Source organism: Chanodichthys erythropterus, chromosome 15 (genome assembly GCF_024489055.1).
Source record: "Chanodichthys erythropterus isolate Z2021 chromosome 15, ASM2448905v1, whole genome shotgun sequence".
Classification (NCBI taxonomy): Eukaryota; Metazoa; Chordata; class Actinopteri; order Cypriniformes; family Xenocyprididae; genus Chanodichthys; species Chanodichthys erythropterus.
Genome location: NC_090235.1, coordinates 2,498,886 through 2,519,945, shown reverse-complemented (window position 1 = coordinate 2,519,945; position 21,060 = coordinate 2,498,886). Strand labels below are relative to the sequence as shown.

Here is a 21,060-nt window from a genome sequence, read left to right as displayed (position 1 = left end):
AGATAAAAAGTCCATTTATGCACACTGTCATTCAAGATACTGCACTGCAGCATGCAAATACTGTAATCTACAGTAAGGATAAATCTTTACTATTTGTTTAAGTGTTAAACATCTAAAATGCACACATTAGCCAAATTATATGCTCTAAATTGCATTTTACTCAAACAGACATATCTCTTTCTCTCCCTCTTTTTCTCTCTGACCTCTCTCTGTCATGTGTGTTCACTTACATTAGTATTGAAGTCCTTTGCATTGAAATGGTTGCTAATTGCATTGATCTCCTCTTGTGCATGCATAGCTACTGCTGCTGCTTTGTGCTCTGACAAATGACTTGGGATTACATTGCTAAACAACTGCAGGAGTCTGTCTGATCTACTAGCCACACAATAGACCTCTGACCAAAAACAAACCTCTGTGGGGCGCTGTTCAAGCTCACAGTTAAACCTGTGCAGGTGTTGAAACAGGTAAAATGATTGTGATCTGATGGTTGACGCCTGCATTGGAGCTTGAAAAGTTTAGAAATCTTCAACTTCTGCTGTTAGCAATGCGAGTGAAACGACGCAACGGAAACCACAATTCAGTTTGGCAACGCATGACATCACCCATTCAAAGTAAATGAGAAGCGTTAAGGGGGGGGGTAACACACACAGTTTCTGCCAATCTCATGTTAATCTTGAGTACGTAAGGGGTAACAATGCATCCTTCATATCTCCGAAAAGTCTTTAGTTTTGTCATATTTATAAAAGATAGATACGCTAAACCGAGTCTTTCTGGAAAAAGCAGAGATCCTAGAGGCGTGTCTGCCGTCAGTGCTGTGGGCAGAGCTAAAGAGTCACGAGCGCGCACAGCTTCTGTGTAGAGATCACATCCTAGCTGCGACATCATTATAAATACAAAAGGAACAAAAGCGCCTGAATTGGGACACAGCCATTGTTGAACAATCTCTCGGCTTTCGTATACCGAACGAAACGCGTTGATGGGCGTGCTCTTGCTCTTGTTCTGGGTGATGTGTGTGTGCACGCTTATCAGGGGTAAGTGCCTATACAAGGAATTCTGCCCTTGATTACGTGATAAAGGGCCATACTAGAAAAAAGTCTCTCTGAAACCTGTACCGAAACCGAAAGTAGTCATTTGGCACAGAAATACTCCATCATATGTCCAACTCGTGTTTTGAAACTTTGGCCATGTTTAGCATGAGAATCCAACTCTTCAACAGTGTACATAAGTCAGAATGCATGAAATAGTATTGCACCCCCTCCCCCCCGGATGAATTCACGACAGATCTATTCTCCTGACTGCGGCGTAAACAAACATAGCGGTAATCGTCGCGCATATAGCTCAACTACTAACGCGATCATTATAAAGGTGCTTACACAACAAAACACATTCACTTACACATATGGCTTAAAATAAATATATAGCAGTAACACAATACTAATTGATTCAAAGTATCAAAATCAATTAATCGTATGGTTTTACTGAACAAAACTCTCAAAATACATAATGTATTGAATTGTACAACTAATGTTCTTTATGTATTATAACAAATGCCTGCAGAGGGCGCCAGTGGCCTGACAATTGTTTTTACACTTTCTAATCCTTGTTTAATATTGGCTTACAATATTTATTTCAAATGTCCAATTAATATTTAATATTTGGCCATTTCTTTAAGACAGAAATGATGCAACCACTGTAATTTCTTGAACAAGATGTGGACTTAAAAGAGGGCTTAAACTTTGATTTTGAAATCGTGAACTAAGAGCAGTTAACATATTGCACTAAGTAGAAGCATACTGTAAAATGTATTCTCCTGCGTTTGCTAAGGTTTATGGATGACTTACTTTACAAATCTGATTAAATGTCGCACATTTGCAGAGATAAAGAGATGGAGTTTGAGACCCACCACTGATAACAGTGATAACAGTTCACGTAAAGCTGCATTTACTGTGAATGGAGCCGCTCTGAGACGCACGTAGATAACCTACATGTAGGTTTATGTAAATAATTACAGCGCATATATATTAAGGACGGAACACACCAAGCCGACGGCGATGGACTGGCTCACGTCGGCAGCGTATGTGTCCTAAGTTGCCCTGACACACCAAACCGACGCTAGACAGCCAACGGCCAAGTAGCACATCAGTTCTGTGCCTGCGTGAGGTGAAATGCCTTTCCGAACCAGCAGGTGGCAGTAGCTGAACAGCCAATCAGAATGATTAGATGGCCCGACGAGCTCCGACAGCGATTCATCATTTCGAATCGGCCAAAAAAAGGCGCCGAGGACCAACGTCAGCTGACGGTGTGGAACACACTGAGAAAACTTAATCGACCTACGAACAAAAACTTGGTGTGTTCCAGCCTTTAGGGTGACCAGACGTCCTCGTTTTCCGGGGACAGTCCCAGTTTTTGGTGCGCTGTCCCCCGTTTTATAGCTGGTTCAAAATGACCCCCAAATACTTTGCAAAAAAGTCCGACCAGCATACAGCCGCCTGCTGGTTATCAGAGCAATCGTTTAGTGATTATTTTCACCAACAGAGGGAGCCATGCAGCCACACTACATTTGGTCGCGCATGCGCCGCTACTTCATAAAGAAAGTGAGAGCAGAGCGCCATTATCATCAGTTTTTAAAAGAAACATCGTAATCATTTTCAGCTTTCAAGGTAGTAACACGGTTATGTGTTTTATAACAGGGCCTCAACAGGATTCGGGATTGTTTTGGACAAATTTAAATGTCCCCAGTCACAACACAGCGATTTCCAAACACATCTTAATTATACCACGTGGTGAAGGTACACTCAAATATGAATAAAATAATAATACACTTGCAACATGGTGCTTAAAATCAGTCCAAAATGCAAAATAGTAGTTAAAAATAGTTAAAAGTTTAAAAAGTTGTAATTTCAGTAGGCTACAGTAGGCATATAAACATTCAATAAAAAATGTTAAAAATATTTGTTAATTGTCATTTTATTTATCTCATATTTATGTTGTTTTATATTGTAATGTGATTCTTCAAAATAGTTTAATAGTTTTTTTGTAATTAGGCCTACTGTTTTTTTTTTTTTTTTGAGAACTGTATTAAAACCAGATCACAAACCTTAATAATAAAGTTAAATCATAATGATTATTAATGTAAAAAGTGGAACCCCCAATAATAAAAAAAAATAAAAAGTATTGTCCCCATTTTTTAATTAATAGAGAATAACAAATGAGATTTCGGTGATATTTTGACCACTCAAATCCCACTCCCCTGTTTCCATTTCAGAAATCTGGTCACCTTAATATATATTAAACCTGCAGCACATACATTAATTTAATTAATTCACAGCCTTTGTAAATTCACAATAGCATTAAGCTTTATTATGATTTTTAAACGGGTTTAATATCGTGCAGCCTTAGAAAACGGTCTAATAACGCGTTTCATGGATTCTCGTCCGTGGAAAGCGCTACTTCCGGTATTTTACCGGTTTCTCAATAAGGGCCAATTGAAATCAAGGATTTTTTTAAAATCGAGTATTCGAATTTACATCGAGGAATCATTACAGCCCTACAATTCAGTCATTTTTAAACAATAGTTGAGTTAAATAAAACTAACCAGCAGGTTGGGCAAACATAACCGCTGAGTTCAAACAACCCAATTGCTGTATTATTTTTTTTACAGTATACTGTAAACTGGAACATGCAGTTTCCTACTACAGTAACAGATTTACTTCTCTTGTTCATAACTTGGGAGACTAATGGAGTTCTTATACTTTTTCATAAAAAGGAAAAAGGCAACAAGCAATAAGGTCTGCCCAAACCTCCTGTTTGAGCAAGAAAATTCTTTAAAAAGATCTCATTTGTGATCTTTCTTTCTTATCAAGAAATTAAACTGCAGCTGGATTAAATGAACTGCTTTGACCGGTACAGTTAAAGTCCCTTCTCAGTCGCAGAATGAAGAGCAGTCATTGGTAAAATCTGATTCATGTATTAAAAACTCAATGCCTTTAATCAGACTAGATTTAAAAGGCAAGAGGCCACCATCTTTGGGGAATTCAGACAGAACTGTGATCCACTTCACTGGGCACTTCTCTGAGGGTCAGAGCAGAACTGAAGAGTTGTCGCAGGAAAGCGAAGGACGCTGTCACTGTCATCGGAGGTGAGTAGAAAAGAAGTGCATGTGCATATTTGTGTGTGCGTGGGCCCCGATCGCCACGCGACAAAAAGGCCAGAGAAAATTACAACACTTCAAGTGTTTCCGACACCCCAACAGTGTCTACGGCGGGAAATATGTAAATACGCTGCTAATCAAACGATCTGGAATTGCAAATGCCACAGCGAGGTCGCGACCCGGAGCCTTGCTAATGGAGGGTTTAGGGCACCGGCGGAGCAGGTTGGAGTGACGGGTACCGCGGGGTTGAGAGCGGAGAGCGGACCCCTGGCGGACGACCTCTGCCTGCAGGCCCCTCACTATGCTGACAGTAATGAATGGAGAGAGCTGTTTATGCATATCAACGATTATTTACAGCCAAACAGCTGAGAGAGCGAACGCTAGTCATCAGGGACGCAGACACTCTCTTCTGCTCGCCTCGCGTCGCCATTGTCAAATGCAGGAGGCTGGCGGCCAAGAAAACGAAGTCTCTTGATGTCGAGGCTCTGTTATGGATCGATTGAAATTCTCTAAACATTAAACTTGCTGGCTAAAACGACAAAAAGAATGACATTTTAAATAAAAGTCTGATTAACTTTTTTTTTTTATTTTATCTTGCAAAATTTTTTTTTGGACATATACCATGGTAGTAACCATCATATTCTTTAACTTATCTTGAAGACATCATAATGGTTATCAGTGATGACCAAATCAATTATTGCTAAATAATATTAGAGATTTTTTTTAATAGTTTTTGGTGATATTTTACTGTGTGCATACTATATTTTTATCTTTAAATTATCTTTGAAAGCATCTAATACTAAATTAAAGTTAATATTTAAAAACACTAATAATTTAATTACACTTCTGATTGTAATCTTTAAGAAAATCAAAAAATGAATACCCATTTTTATATAATGTTGTAAGGCCTAAAAACAATTTTTATATTTATTTTATATTTAGTGATTGATTTTGATAAAACAGTATGGAATTTTAATTTTAGCCATTTATCAGTTATCGGCCATAAATAATTATTGAAAAAATATAAAACGATATACATATAATATACATACAGTACAATGACGTAAAGGGGTTTTCGACAGGTGACTTTTAAAATACAAAAAATAACTATCTATTGCACTTGTTCAAACATTAAGAATGTTGTGTACACATAAATTCATATTAAAATTTTACATTAAGTGATTTTAGTATTTTTTTTTATCTAGATTCTAGATAAAATAGCCTTAAAAAATGTCATATGGTGTAATGTCACGCAAAGTTGTAGTTTTTTTTATGGTCGCACCACATGATATTTCATAAAATGGACATGATTGTATAACGTTTGTTTGTATATTATGATGGAAATATAAATAGGAATGCTTTGCAATTTTGTACAGGATTACAAAACATGTTAGTGCAGAAAATGAATTTGAATAAATTTGGAAATGTCTTTGAAATTATTCTAAAACAGTTATGGCCAGACGGTCACTTCATGACAGTCTGAGACTTTAAATAACAGAAAATTACAAATAACTAATGTTTTTTGAAAAGTTAAAGTGAGTACATGCACAGGAGAGGTACTACATAGTATCTTATACATTTAAACCAAATTTTAACTGAAAAAAAATGCGATCGGACAGAAAATTTAAGCGTCACATCATTGACTCATATATGTATAGACAGAATATCAGCCAGAATATGAATGCATCACTAATGATAATCATTCAGTACCATGGGATATATCATTGTCTGACTGCTGTACCACCATATTGCCACAGTACTTTCCCCCTCCATTATCAGCAGTAACAACCCATTCTAAACTGCCCTACTCTACTTCTAAAGCTGAACGTATAAATCACTTTGTTTTCCCTAACACACTTAAACTAGAGTCAGGCACATATACCTTAAAGAAGAACAACCCCAATCTTACATATTAACCTGTCCTGCATATTTTCTGACAGCCAGCAGCCTTTGTCTTTTAGCATCATTGTCAAAGCTTTATGGCTCCGTGTGATTCGTGACTCATATCAGCAGAGGAGAGAATTAAACCATATCTAAAGTATGCTAATCAGAAGCTATTCAGTAGGTCTGCACTCTCAAAAGTGCAAATGGTTCCCAGGACATCCAGTGACATTTAACATCGCCCTCACTAATTTGTGCTTAATAGGCAAAAAGTGATTAGCATTAACATTAAGGACATTTCATACATCCCCCTTCCCCATTAATTTTCTTTTTCTTTTTTTTTCTTTTTTACTGATACTTAACAGTTGATGTATGTAGCTGGATCCTACAGCTTAAACTAATGCTACGCTTTTGGCAGAAATCCTTCAGAAGTATAGCAACAGCACCAGTATAGTCTATTCTGTGACAAAAGGACAAAACAGCAAAGAGAAACAGAACATTTTAAAGAAGCAGTTTAAAGTAAATCCTGTAATACAGGGCCCGGGATATCAGTCAGGCACAAACCGTCCAGTGTTCGACTAAAGCGACTAGCATGGGATTAGTCAAAAGAGCTAATTCTACAGCTCTTCTAGTGTGCCCAACGGATCCATGTGTCATTTGTTCATCTAGACCAGTAGAAGTTAAGATGAATGGACTCGCGCGGTTATAAACATTCTCATCTACCATTTATAACTCTCTTGTCCTCTTCTGTCAACGGTGGTCTCTAAGCTGGTGGCGCAAAGATCTCTAACAATGCCCTAGAACTGATGTTCTCAAAGTCAGAGCGGTGTAAGGACAATGGTTCAATCACTTCGCCTTCAACACAAACAACTCTTCAACCTTCTGTACACTCATGGGAAATGGGCAGAGCCAATGATGACGGACAGTCCAATCTTCCAACCAGACACATCTAAGAAGGACATGACTCTGGCCCACTACCTTTGGCCCAGCCAGAGCTGAAGGTGATAAATGTATATTGGCAAAGTGTCTGTGCCAATGCTATTAGCCTGAAGGTTTAAACTCTTGTGTAATTTTCTTTAGGGACTTCTTTATAGGCACAGCCCGCAGTATTGGCAACTGTGATAGGAAGACTCGACTCTCGCAGACCAAGTGGAGTGGAATTTCTGATTAGGTCTCTTCCCATGCACTGAGCTGGTAATGAGCTAGAAGAAGGAGGAAAGCGCTCTAAACAAACTGTGATGTTAACAATAGCATAAGTAGAAGTGCTGATGTATTTAACTAGATGTTTAGTAGACAAATGATGAATGGCCTCTGGCAACAAAACCAAGTATGTTCATGCCATGGTGACTGTCTTAAAAGCAAGTTGTCCACCACTAGTGGTACCAAATGGAACTGCAAAACACTGTTTTCAAACTTGTTTCCAGAACACCCCCACCCCTGTCAGTCATTGGTCAACAAACCGATAGTCCCGCCCCCCAAACCCAAGCCATTGGGTCAGTGTTGCTATGTCAGGGCTCTTAAACAAACATAATGTTTTGATTTTTCACTTTTAAAAAATGCCACGGATCACCATTAAGTTTTGCATTTTATACTTCAACATTACCATTTATATAAAATAATTGTATGTTTTAATTTAGTATTATATTACCTCAAACGATTATTTATTCAAAGGTGTGTAAAATTTCATTAATTTTAGGGTTGTCGTGTGCTTTTTCTCATATGCATTCTCTCAACATGGCAATGTGTCCTAGACTTATTCCCACCCCCCTTCTCTTTTACAAGGAACAGAAGCAGACTTTGTCACTCCTTAGATAAATGGTCGCAAAAAAAGGAAAAAGAAAAAAACTGAGTAATTTGAGTCTTTTGTAATACACTTGACAATCATGCTGGAATCTTTTACCCCAGAAATGCTAATTACTCACAGCGGGAAACAGTTATGGAGAAGGGCGCAGGAGTTTAATGTATTCCAGTGTTGCCGTAAAGTCGACAAAGCGGAGCATTTGCGTGCTTCTCCTTTGCCCAAATACCTTAAGCCAAATGCTGAAGGATTATTGTTAATGGGAGAACCTTTAATGAGCCAAGAGTGACTTTATGAAGGTGAACTGAACCTACGGCTATATAACGACCATCATTGCACTAGAGTTTTTACACGCTTGTCTTCAGCGGATTAAATGCTCCCTAAATGACGTACATTAAATTGCAAAGCTGAAGTTTATAAAACAAACATGACGGTCTAACTTCTTAAAACATTTTTTCTCATTCCCGGTAGGTTCTGAGTTAAGGGATAAGAAATGTAGCCTATAAATAGAAAATCTGTCAAAGAAACATTTGCTTATTAGCCTACCGCAAAACTTTATAATTTAAGGTAGCCTCCTCATTAAGTGCTTATACTGGAACTGGCGACAATATACAGCTAAAGTTTTTCTACACATAGGGGATCAAATTAATCTATAATAAGTAAACCTGTATTGAAACATTTCACTGGATATTATTTTTGTAATGAGTGACATGACATTCCATCAAACGAGTCAGTTACTAAGGCAGCCAGCAGATGGCGCGCTACGGTAAGCAGAGGCCCTGGAGCGGCTTCTTTCTGAGAGCTGGAGGTAGTTTCAGACAACACTGCCTCCAGAAATTTCTTTTCAGAGAGGTCAGCAATCGCTGTGCAGTTTTCAGGGTTTTTTTTTTTTAATATCCCTTTACAGTTTCCATTTATTGCACTGCGTGAAATTAGCTGATTATTCAATGGTCGGATAGCGATAACAGTTTATCGTCACTCCTAAAGGTGCTTTTTTTCCCATGTCATTTTACCCATCCACTGCTATCTCATCCCTCTTATTTGCCTGAAATCTCGCGGTCTCATGCTCGCCACGTCCCCATTTCCCCATCTACCCACATTTCTCCGCAACGGCGAACGGAGGAATCCAGCACGAGCTCCGGCGTGTCAGATCGGCTCAGCGTCAGCGTGTCAGGACCCAGCTCACTGGCAGTGTCAGTCAGACATGGGTTTAACAGACACGGATCATAGACGGCCCTGCCAGCTAGAGAAGACCGCGAGTTCCAGCGCTCAGGGCTCGGGGAGTAGATACCGTTACAGGGGCATATGTTCTTTGGCAGCCCAGTCAACTCAGACACTCGCCCTCTCTCTTGTTGACTCAGCCAGCTGGTGGTGGAAGAGATGGGCAGCCGGCTGATTAGAATGACAGGCATCTCGCTCTCTGAAAGGCAGACTGAGAGGCCAGGGCCTCACACGCACACAAACACACACGCATGGACTCATATAAAACTAGAGCGAGCAAAAGGGGGAGACAGAGAGGATGAGAGAAAGAAAGGGAAAGAGGGGCAGAGGCCTAACACATAGCAGAAGCTACACAAATACAGAGCTTAACAGCGGGTCAGCGGAGCGGACAAAGAACAAGGAGAGAGACAAAGTCCTCAAAAGCCCCTTCTCATCAAGATTCAACTTGATGGCTCTTGAAGACACTGAAATTCCTGTATTTGGTACATTGCAAACTCTCCAGATGCAAAGTTCAATTCACAACAAAACCTACACGTCCTGCAATGTATTGTCAGCAAATATGGCACAATAAATTTATATCACTAAGTAAGTAAGCCATTTGTGTCAACTAAAAGCTGGCCCGTTCTGCTGTCGCTCTGATAATAGGCGCTGTAATTGATCCCACATTGGGTTATTGATGTCTGGATCAATTAGCCTTAAACTGGCTATGTTCGAGGTATTCATTTTAGGAAACAATCTGCCTTTATAATACTGCACATTAATCATTAGTAAATGCCACTTAACACAAGGTTAATTACACTCTTAACGACTCTCATAACCATTTTGAAGCTGAGAGCTCTTGTATGTGTAATTTGCTCATCATAATCTCAAGCATAGTACATTTTAAGTGGCTGATTGATGGACAGGAAATAGAATCTGCCCATCGTTTTAAAAGATAATAGAACACCTTATACAAGGAGGTCAGACGGCAGGTAAAAGAAGGAGTTCACGCTCACGCTAAAATGGACGTTTTCAGGTTTCAATTTTTGAAATGTCACAGTTAAAATTGAAGCCAGGGAACTTTTTTGTCAGTCATTCCCAAACTTGCAGTCATGGAACACCTGAACAAGTCAGGTAAATTTTATGAAATTATGCTTTCCAGGCCTGGAAAAGTCATGGAAATTTCTATAGTTAATATACAGTTTTCTAGTTAAAAGTTTTTCATTTTTATTTCATGACTAGAAGCAATAGAATGAATTATTATTCTGAGGTGGCTCTTTTCAACAAATCGACTAAATCGCTTCATATATGATTCATTACAAAAAAAATATTTTCCTATAATCACAAATGACTAATGGAAAACCTGGAAAGGCCAGGAAATTATCAACAACTGTCTTTTTACAGGCCTGTATAAAAATCCATAGTAAATATATAATTTTTTTTTTTTTCTTTTTTTTTTTTCTTCTAATTATGCTCTAAAATATTTAACTGGCTAGATCTATTGAGTGTAAAACTTGCAGAAATGTTTTACTTGTGAGTAAATCACTCTTCTGAGACAGTTTTTCCCCAATGAATCAACCAAACTGGTAAACAAATCAGCCTGAATGATTCAATATGAATTAAATATGATGTCAATAATGGCATTTCAATCAAAAATTCATCAAATTTCATCAATACTGAGTGACCAAACTGTAAAGTTAATAATACAAAGAAAAAAACAGCAATATACGTAGTTAAAATTATGAATAATAATTTAAATAATGATGATTATTTCGCCAAGTTCATTAACTATTGGCTCTTCACGGTTGCCAAGCAACATAGCAACTTGGCACATTAATATAGAATGCGCGGCACAGAGTCACAGGTGCGACTCGTCCAATCGGAACCAAAATTATTTGTTACATGTAACAGACCCCATAGCAGACCTCGCATTTACTTCAGCTTTAGTAAGGTCACAGAACGCGCACGTCCGACATGTAATCCTAAGATTTATTCACCCTGCTCATTGACTGTTGTTTCAGCTCGGTCCAACTTCTGCAGGCTTCAGATGAAAACTATCGATTTAAAGTCAGCTTACTGTGGATTTCATTTGTTTGGAAGAGCGAGAGCTGTTAATGCATGGTAATATCACCATAAACAGGAAACGCTACCTATCCCTACACGTCGTAAACACGTTTCACTACTGTTTCGGGGACTCTAATGGCAGTGGAGAGTTAATCTGAGAAATATGTCAATGAATCAAAAGCAGATTGATCGGCTCCTTCATTCGAGCAACATATTACAAGGGCACGTCGAGACGGTGTACGTTTCAGTTCCAGATTAACTACCTTTTTAAAAGGTGGAACCGCGGTCCATCTCTCCAGGGTAAACTCGAAGAATGGCAAAAGGACAAATGAATTCTAGTAACCTTGATATTCTGCCGGATTCACGAAAAAATACGCTTACATTCCTAGCATTTATCCCTCAGCGCACCCACCCACCCCCTCGCTCTCTTTCACGCACACACACACACACGTTCACAAGCACGATTCTGGCCCGCGTTCGCACCTTGCACGTTTTCATTATGCGAGGCTAAGTGGGCGGCACGCTAGTCCTCCCCCTCACGCTCGCTGCCATCTTTATATGATATTTTGGGTAATAATCACTGCTATCAGGCCATCCTCTCTCTCTTTGTTTCATTTCCTGTTCATCGGCAGGCACGCCGCCTCTCTCCGCTCATCCCTCTTCTCAGCTTTGTGTAGCGCAGGGCCTTTACAATAGAGAGGCGAGGCAGAGGAGGCGTGCGGTTGGCACAGCGTGTCATTAACTCTTTACTGTTGCTGGAGAGCCAGACAGCAATCTGACTTACTGCACACGATTACACCAGGCCCCTCTCCGCAGCCTAACAGTATTTATTAACATGTCCCTCCCTGTCACCTATCAACAGGTACTTAAAGTCCTTTCACCTCGTGGAGCACTTAGCTGTGAGAGGAACACCTGTGTTAATGTGTCACTCCCAAGCTATTTCTGTGAGTTAAAAGGCAGCTATTGTGCCGAATGATAGCGCACGACCCATCTGTAACAATGGAGAAAAGCAGGTGTACGAGCCCTTGCTATGATAGACTAACAAAACTAGTTAAAGAAATAATAGATAATTGTTTCATTTACTGGATTTAAATTGTGTTGTGAAATGCAAGGCTATCAAGTGAAACTTTGGGCTAAAACGACCATGGAGAGGCTTATTTTGCAATAACGACTAATATTATTACAAAATCAATCAATAAAAGGACTTTTAGTAACACTTTACAATAAGGTCTCATTATGAATAACATGAACTAACAATGAGTGATATATTTTTACAGTACTTGTTACATAATAAAAATGTTCATATTCATGTTAGTTTACAGTGCATTAACTAATGTTTTGAACTTTAAAATGTGTTACTATATGTTGAGAGTGAAAGAAGATAAGATTGATAAATGCTATAGAAATATTGGTATCACTTTATTTTAGTGTCATTGTTACATATGTTACATGAAGTTACTATAGTAATAACAGTAAATTATGCATAATTAGATGCCCTATAGTAAGTACACGTAGTTACTTAATATTACTCAGTACTTAAATGTATAATTACAGTGTAACAAAGACATCTTCATATAAATTGGGTTACACTATATTTTAAGGTGTCACTGTTACAGTGTAATTATAAAATTAAATACTGAGTAATATTAACTAACAACATGAACTTACTATAGAGTTAGGGTAGGATATAGTTATATAGTTGCATGTAATTATGCATAATTTACTGTTATTACTATGGTAAGTACATGTAAAATATGTAACAATGACACTAAAATAAAGTGTTACCATAAAGTGTAACCGAAATATAAATTGTTAGTTCATGTTAACTAATATGTATTTAACTCATGTTAACAAACCTTATTATAAAGTATTACCATTTTTTGTTATGTGCGAATTATAGGAAAGAAATTGGTTGCCTGGCCCAAATTCAAATATACAGTTAAACTATCATTATACAAAACACACGACTAGAATGCTGCGATCGACCAATCAGAATCAAGTATTCCAGAGGTAAAAGTCAGTCATCAGCACTAATATTTATGATAATTTGCATTCAAACTGTAAAAAGGTCATGGAGAGTATCTTTCTCTATTTAATAATAAATGTGTTTATTCATTTATTCTGAATAAATAAGAAGAGCATTGTACTGCTGGGTCATTATCTGATGATTTTTTAATTACCAGTGCTGGAAAATGTCAATAGGTCTAAAACAAGAAGAAATATTTCAAATGTACTTAGGGAATGTATGAGATTCGTTTTGAAATATTTCAGCTGGTCCCACATAGTTTGCCATTTTCACCTTCTTGAGCTTGTCAAGATTGCCAACTTAAAACAAATTACTAAACAAACCATGTGGAAGGGAGAAATCTGACAGACAGGAATTTATTTCCTCTCTAGGAACATTTTGATTTAGACATTTTACCACACTCAAGATGTGCTTTTGAAGACAGACATTCAAACACAAATAGATGGATGTACTGTGGGGTCCAAGAGTCTGAGACCACTAGTGAAAATGCTTTAAAACTTAAAAAAAGAGACTTCTCTCATAATAATAGAATAACACAAGATAAGATTTTTTTGTGGTTTATAAAATACTAACAATTTCCAAATTTTAAATTTCCAGGTAATGTTTTGATTATTTGAAAAACACAATGGCTCAACCTACTGTTTGTTTGAGAATCACTCCAATCCATCACAGCAACATTAGCATAACCAATGATGTGAATTGGGGGCGAGGCCATCTGTTTGTCCACCCAATGGAAGACAGAAGGGAGCGTTCAGGAAACCTGTCTGAAAATGTCATTATTTTTCCTATTTCATTTGGTGACAGTAATGGCAAAAAAAAAAAAAAAAAAAAAAAAAATGACACATTTAAAATTATTATTTTAATGCTGGATTTTCAATGTGGTCTCAGACTTTTGGATCCCATTATATTTACTGTCTGCAACTGAAGTATAGTATTTCAAATCTGAAAAAAATAAATAAATCAAACCCTGAAATTATTCTAAAGATGTGATTCACTTTCCTCAGTTTGCGAGAGAAAGAAAAGAGCCTCGTTCAGTCATGATATGCACCATATAATACATAAACACTTAAAATGAAGGGTGAAAAGTGAACGAGGCATATTGTGAACAATAAAACACCCTGCCTGCAGACCATAGGTGAATATACATGTCTTGAGAAGAAAAAAGCAAAAGATTTTGGTGTGAACACCAACACCATATTTTGGCATTCTACATGTGTGAATTGTCTGTCCTATCTCCTAGTCTCGAGGGACAACAGGACAGGTGGCCATCATAACCGAAACAGATGCTGAAGAGAAGCAGTGCTGATGAGATTGTCTGGCTACTGAGAGAAAAGGAAAGTGGAGATGAAGTCAGCACTTTTGTTCTACTTCATACACGGTCAAGGCCGCCATGTTGAGGCACGTGTAAACCCTCGCTCCCCTGTGACAAAACGAGAAAAATAGCTCTCGGCAAAATGCACGTTTCTTTTTTCCCCTCTTGGAAGAAGGGATTTGGTTTTTGTCTGTTTAACATATGAGGGTGTTTCTCTTGCATAAAAGGCTGTTTCTGAGAGGAGTTATGAGAGGAGGCAACACTGAATAGATCGTTTGCACCATAAAATGTCTCCTTTGTTTGAATGGAAGGCTAACAACAATGCAAAGCACAACAGAACAAAGTGAGGTATTTTCTCCGTCTGATGAGGAGAGGGATTGTACTGCAAAAAAAAAAGATTTCTATAGCAACGCAGGATTCAGAACCTTAAAGTCTTATTTTCCAGCATACAGCAGAACTTGATTACACAATGAAAGGTGCTAATTTAAGAGATGAATTTACATGCTAACAATCCTTCCATTCAACAATCGCGATTCAGATGATCTATATCTCATTTGAGCTAGGCATCTGAATGGCATGAAACAAAAGAGATACACAATAGTGTATGATGTCGCATAGACTAATGGGATTTATTTTCAAAAGAGCAAAAAGCACAGGGCCACTCGTTTCAGCATACCATCATATATGGAAATAAAGAAAAGGGGCCGGACTACAATATGAAATCGCATTAGGCCTGAAGTGATTATTTACATTGTGATTATTTTAGATAACTGTGACCTTTGTATTCGAATTGTATATTGCCATCCAAAATATGGGATTTTTTAAGCAAACATAAAATTAGACCCACATTTTATACACGTCAATGTAAACAGCTCCAGATTCACTTTTTTTTTTTACGTTCACATATCTCCAAATATCTTTGGATGTCACAAAAAAAAGCAAAAGATCTGAAGATTTGAAGAAAAAGTATTATTGGCAACTCTTCCTTAAAGCACAATGACGACTCAAAGGTCTAACCGGACTGACTTAAAATGTGTGAAAGTTAATATATTAGAACAGAGATAAATTATTTATTTACTCATTTATGCATAATATTGATTAAAAATGTAAACATCACTTTCAATAGAATAATTTATCTTTATTACTATATACATTTATTTTAATTGATCTGTTTAAAAATGATTTGATTACTTACTGTGAAATGGCTAAATGTAAAACATAAATATTACTTTAATATTCAGGTCAGCAAACAAAAAAAAGCGGTCACACTTTATATTAAGTGGCCTTAACTACTATGTACTTACATTTCAATTAATCATTTGATACAATGCACTTATTGTGTACATACATGTTTTTGCATTGTACTTATATTTTAAAAACACATGTATGTAATCACATCTGTAATTAATTTCTGTTATTACATTTATAATTACACTATTGACCCATCCCTTGACCCTTACCCCAACCCTTAAACCTACCCATACCACCAAAGCTTTCCCTAACCTTACCTGTATCCCACCTCAATAGCAGCAAAAGTGTTTTGCAATTCAATATGAACCCAATAAGTACATTGTACTTATTTTTTGATGTAAGTACATAGTAGTTAGGGCAACTTAATAGAATCGATACCATAGGAAAAACTGCCATATAGATATTTTTAATATTATCTCATAATTTGGCAGCAGGTATATTAGGCTGCTGTCACTTTAAGACCTGACACACGGATCCATTAAACTGTTACACATGCATTTTCTTTCTAAACTGTTTATGCTCACTTAAAATATAACAAGGCCGGCATTTTGACATTATTTTGTGTTTATTTGACCATGTAAGTGCAATAAGCAGTGAAAAATAACTCAATTTATGGTAACACTTTATTTTACAGTGTCATTGTTACATATGTTACATGTAGTTACTATAGTAATAGCTATAAATTATGCATAATTACATGCAACTAACCCTAAACCAAACCAAACCCTAATCCTAACCCTATAGTAAGTATATGTAGTTGCTTAATATTACTCAGTACTTAAATGTATAATTACAGTGTAACAAAGACACCTTAAAATAAAGTGTAACCCAATTTATTACTGAGAGGTGGCTTTATGTGCACGCACATAAAGGTGTGAGCACAAATTCTGCGGGAATGAGTAAAATTAGGCACAATCCCACGCCGAAATTCAAGCCCTGTAAACACCAACAATATTCACCTGAAGCAAATGAAATGAGGGGAGGTGGGTTTGTGTGTTTAAACTCGCTGTCAAAGAGATGAAAGAGCAAGAAAGCGCAGCTGGTATCGTTTATCTATTATGCGGAAAATGAGTATTGGAAGCATTTCAGATATTTCAATCTTGATATGTATTGAAAAATCAATATTTTTTTGACAACACTACATTGCACTTAGTTTATTTCATTATTTCAGATGCCTTTTTTAAAAGACTACAATTGAAAAATGTATACATTATATAAATTCAACCCCAACCCAAAGTGGCTAGTAGGAGTGACTGCGTTACACACCACTTCTGAAATCCACCCGCATTTGGTGAGTTGGCGGGTGTTAATGTGAAGCCTTGTATATAATATATACATTTTATTAATGTTTCCAGTGTGACTAAATGATTACTTCCGGTGTGTGTATTAAGCTTACACATAACAGACAATTTTTGTACGACAATTAAACGCTGGCCAAATTTTCACAATCGCGTGAGCCCCCCTAGTAAAAATCAAAACGTACGCCGATTTCTCCTGCATTGTTTTCTATCAGCATACACTGTTGTTGTGCAGCTTTGCTGGGGTGTAGTCTGCGCTGATGAATTAGGAGAGCTGTAGGCTGGCGTTGGAAAGGAATGCAGCAGAGGTGATGAATATTAGTGTCTTCTCTGGTGTTAAGTTTGAATTAATCATCTCACGGCTGGTGAGCAGAGCCACAGTCCAGCGGCTTTACCACTACGGTCCCACAAAGAGAATGTATTGCATCAGTCCAGCATGCTACACTGCACACCTAAATGTTTGCTTCCCTCCTTTCCTTTTTCGGACAAAAGGAAAGAAACAGCGAAGAATACAGGGGTCGAGAGACGCAGAGGGCCACACAAGAGGAATAGCTTGGAGAGGCTCTTTGCAGTTTATCATCTCGCTCTGCTTTCAGAGGATTGTTAGAGGGGAAACTGAGATCAGGAGCCTTCTAGCCATGAATGTCCAATTTGGAGACCGCTGCTTGTACGTACTGATGACTACAAAATACTAGCAGCTGTTCTCACACCATTTCCTCCCTATTGGCTTTTTCCCGCTCACGTTGCTCTTCCCCGTTTCTCTCTCTCCCCTCCAGCACTCTGCGGTGATAGATAGACATATGTCTGCGACACCAAAGTGCCTATCTGGCCCTGGTGTGTCAGCTCACCTTTATCAAAGCATGCACAGGTATATCCAGCTGCCATGGCTCATTACACCACCGCAGCGTGCCTGAAATGTTTGAGCTGCTTCTGTCGCACCCCTCCCTCTACATTCCCCCCCCAACCCATCACCCCTGCGCTCTACTAACTTTGTAGCACCCGAGCTAAAGGAGACAATTGAACGAAGGCCATTAGACAGCGGCGGCGGAAAAATGGGCACGGGTGAGTGATGGATGTTAGCACAGCCGCTCCAGCTGAGGGCAGGTGATCGGCGCTAACGAGGGAGCCATCAGGCCCGCTTCTGACAGATGGGGACGGGGCGGCTAATATTGGCAGGCGATTGACAGCGAGCGCGGTGATTAGCGTCGCTTAAAGCCCCCGCTACCTCGCACAAACCTGCCCCTCCTGAATGGAGACTGACCGCTGGATGACACCGGCTGATTGTATTGACTGAGGGACAAAAGGGCAGAATGGTTAGGAGTTTTCTCTGGGAAAATTTGCACTGGTTTACATGCACTCTTGTGCATTTTTTTTTAATTATTTTTTTTAAATCTCTAAAAGTATAAGTAAAAGTTTTTTTAAAATCAAGTTTTTGGATTACAAAGTGTATTTAATTTTTTTTAAATTATTAATAAATAATAATAACAACAACAACAAATATATGTGTGTGTGTATATATATGTGTATAAATATATATATACACACACACATACATATATACACACACACACATATATATAAATAATATATATATTTATATATATATATATATATATATATATATATATATATATATATATATATATATATATTTTAGGGGTGTAACGGTACACAAAACTCACGGTTCGGTACGTACCTCGGTTTTGAAGTCACGGTTCGGTACAGTTTTCGGTACAGCAGGTGGAGAGAAAACTAAACATAAAATTGCTTTTTTTTATTATTAAACAGAGGTTTACTGAACAAATTGTGTTTTTGTCTTTAAATATATTAAATTAAATTAAAACTAAAAGTTTCTTAAGGATAAAAAAAATGATCTCTGCTAATGCTATAAACTATGTAGGGAGCCCTAACTTGAAAGAAGCCCAAACTATTAGCCTAAATTCAATTGCTTTTTATTTTTAGATAAAATAATCAACACTCAAATAACAAATTGTATGCAAACCTGTAAGCTGCACCTAAGGCAGTTTTTGCATTAACTTCTAAAAGTTTTTACTCCAATTAGTTGTTGAAATATAATCATTTCTAATAGATAGCCTAATCAGGATCTAAAAGATTAAGTAAAATAATGAATATATTGGCTAATACAGTGCATATATTAAGCGAAAGAGTTCATTTCTCTATAGCGAACTAACAAGCTGTGAACACTGAATGGCTTTTCTGAGGTAAATGCATCATGACATATTGTTGAATACGGAAGCTTTCATTGATGTCTTTCCACCGTTGAAACACTGAATGAGCGATTACATGAGATATGACCGTTTCAGTAAGTTGTACTGAATCTTGCAACATACCTTCAGATGTTCTTTCATGTTTATTCTGTAACTAGTATTAAGGAGGAAGAGATGAACACATTCACTTGCCCTCCGCGCTCGCGCTGCCGGTTGAACTGAGGCGCCTGTACAGTGATCTGTCACCCCACATCAAAGTACGTCAAAATGGCATTTTCTGTTTAAACTTCATGATTTCGTGGACAGAATTTGAAGGATGATACTTTGTTTCTTATCGAAAGTAACAAAACGCAGAGCTTATTGCGGTTATTGGTGGTGAATATTGGTTGCAATGTAATGCTTCGGTACACACGTACACCGTACAGAAAGCCCTGTACCGAAACGGTTCGGTACAAATACGTGTACCGTTACACCCCTAATATATATATATATATATATATATTTATATATAAATAATTATAAATAATTCTGTCAGAAAAATACCTTAACCCAGTTTAGTGTTTTGTTCTTAACGGATATTTAAAATATGTAAAATATTTTCCTCATTTTTTGATGGTTTAATAAATATATAAAAAATACCCTCCAGATATCGCTTTTGGCCAGTACTGTATATAAAAAAGTAATATATAATCATGTTACATCACAAATTCTGTCAACAATCCAACAATGTCAACTACCTAAATATTGATTTATGTAAAGAGTGCAAACTTTTTTTAAATTCCTTCTCCAAATATGTTCAAAACTCACTTTTCCCTATCTTCCCCATGTATTTCTGAAGTCAATCCTTTACCCTCATGTGCTAGGCTACCGAAACTCCTTTACTCATCCGATTATCCATCCATCCATCATCCACTCTCCAAAATTGTATCAAAACAATGAGGCAATAATGATCTAAGCCCTCTGCTAGTGTGGTGGACCCACTACAATGAGACTGGCGCTAACGTTCATGGCCTGCGGACACGCAGATCTATAATAAATCCTTCAGCGCTAGTGTGCTGTTCCATAGGAGCTGGTTCACCTTGTTAGGAGCTAACAAACAGCCTTGGGCCTCCTGGTTAGCTGCACAACTCCATTAGTCATCTGATGAAGAGCCCATGTCTGATACCAGCACAACAGCAAGGCAACCACTCCATCTTTACCTGTGAGAGAAGGCTTCAGTTATGGCCCTGCTAAAGCACTTTTCTATGGTAGCATTTCAAACATACTGTATAAATACATTGCAGGTGTTAAAGGTACAATTTGTAAAATTTTTGCAGTAAAATATCCAAAAACCACTAGGCTAGTGTTATATATTTTGTCCAGCTGATTACTAACAATATCTCTAATGTTTTCAACTACTTGTAAATCATGAGAAAATTCCCATTCTAAACAGTGACACGGGGCAGTGCAGTCGCCTGTCAATGACACAGTTACCTTTGTTACCGCCTTTACTGACGTAGAAACCACATGACAACAGTGCCGTGGACAAATGCGGAAGTAGAGTCTAGCGTCCAGCAAACCACTAGCAGTTCCTTATTTACTTCTTGCACGTTTTATGGTGGATTGTGTTAATTATTTATGGAACATAATTACTGTTTACCATCTGCCGCTGGTTCTGTCGACAAGGACAGCTCCCGTAAACTCATGACCGGAAAAGCGGAAGCGGCGCCGGCGACTGTGTCATAATAAAAGTCCCGCTGCTCATGAGGCGTGTGTTGATCAATCGCTCCAGCTCCTCGTTCAGCTCCCGCAACACTCGGTCCTGCACTACTTCATACTACAGTAACGTTAATAATCGCATCCACGAACATGA

At 37.8% G+C, this 21,060-nt stretch overlaps 1 protein-coding gene across 1 annotated transcript in view; it reads left to right on the top strand.

Annotated features, from left to right (window-relative positions):
• znf516 (zinc finger protein 516) overlaps positions 1-21,060 on the top strand; it is a 114,860-nt gene that overhangs the window by 48,979 nt on the left and 44,821 nt on the right. The window lies entirely within an intron of this gene.